Source organism: Colobus angolensis, unplaced genomic scaffold, assembly GCF_000951035.1.
Source record: "Colobus angolensis palliatus isolate OR3802 unplaced genomic scaffold, Cang.pa_1.0 Scaffold1121, whole genome shotgun sequence".
In the NCBI taxonomy this organism is placed as follows: Eukaryota; Metazoa; Chordata; class Mammalia; order Primates; family Cercopithecidae; genus Colobus; species Colobus angolensis.
Window position 1 is genome coordinate 10,883 of NW_012112265.1, and position 776 is coordinate 11,658.

Below are 776 nucleotides of genomic sequence, written 5' to 3' on the forward strand. Positions count from 1 at the left end.
AAAAATAAATACGTCGGCTCCTATGAAGTTGGAAATGGTGTGGACGCAGGCTGTGAATGCGCAGGCCGGGAGGCGGGCTGGTGAGCGACCGAGGTGCAGATCCGGCAGGAGGCGCCTGTGGGGTCGAGAGTCTGAAGTGTCCTCCTGCATGTTTGAGCTGTCGATCCGCGCCACCTTGCGGAGGGGCGCCGAACTCTCGCCTTCCAGTTCCACTTGCTCCTGGTCTCTCTTATTGGCAGCGTTCTTTTCATCCATTGCTGATACAGGTAGCACAGGAGGATGTTTGCCTTTTCGGTCACGATGATCTGTTCAGACGGGTATTCTCGGGTGGGCACGTAGACTGAGGGCCGTCGGTTCGAGGCTTTGCATCGGAGTCCGCGTGAAATAGACAAAAATTGATTTTGTTGTAGACAGGCAGTCCTTTCAAAAAATCTGCCATCTTCTGTTTCTTCCGTCGCCACCTCAGCTGCCGCCTCAGCCTCCACCGCCGCCACCACAGCCCTAGAGCCCCTTTTATAAGGACACTAATCCCATTTGTGAGGGCTTCACCCTCAGGAACTAATAGCCTCCCAAAGACACCACCTCCTAGAACCATCACACTGAGGATTTCAACATGTGAATGGAGGTGGAGGGGACACAAACATTCAGTTCATAACATTATTCTATCTACAAGAAGACAAACTCCAGATTCTAAAATGGCTTTCTTTTACTTGAATTGCAGGCATGGATCTCTCTGTCTAGAGTCTTACAAAGGAAACAGGTAGGTTTTCGTACAT

At 51.0% G+C, this 776-nt stretch overlaps 1 pseudogene across 1 annotated transcript; it reads right to left on the reverse strand.

Annotated features, from left to right (window-relative positions):
- Positions 1–12: 12 nt before the first annotated feature.
- On the reverse strand, positions 13–495 carry LOC105523426 (annotated as a pseudogene). Its single transcript, XR_001003599.1, has one exon. The product of XR_001003599.1 is annotated as a DET1- and DDB1-associated protein 1 pseudogene (transcript).
- Between the last annotated feature and the right edge of the window lie 281 nt (positions 496–776).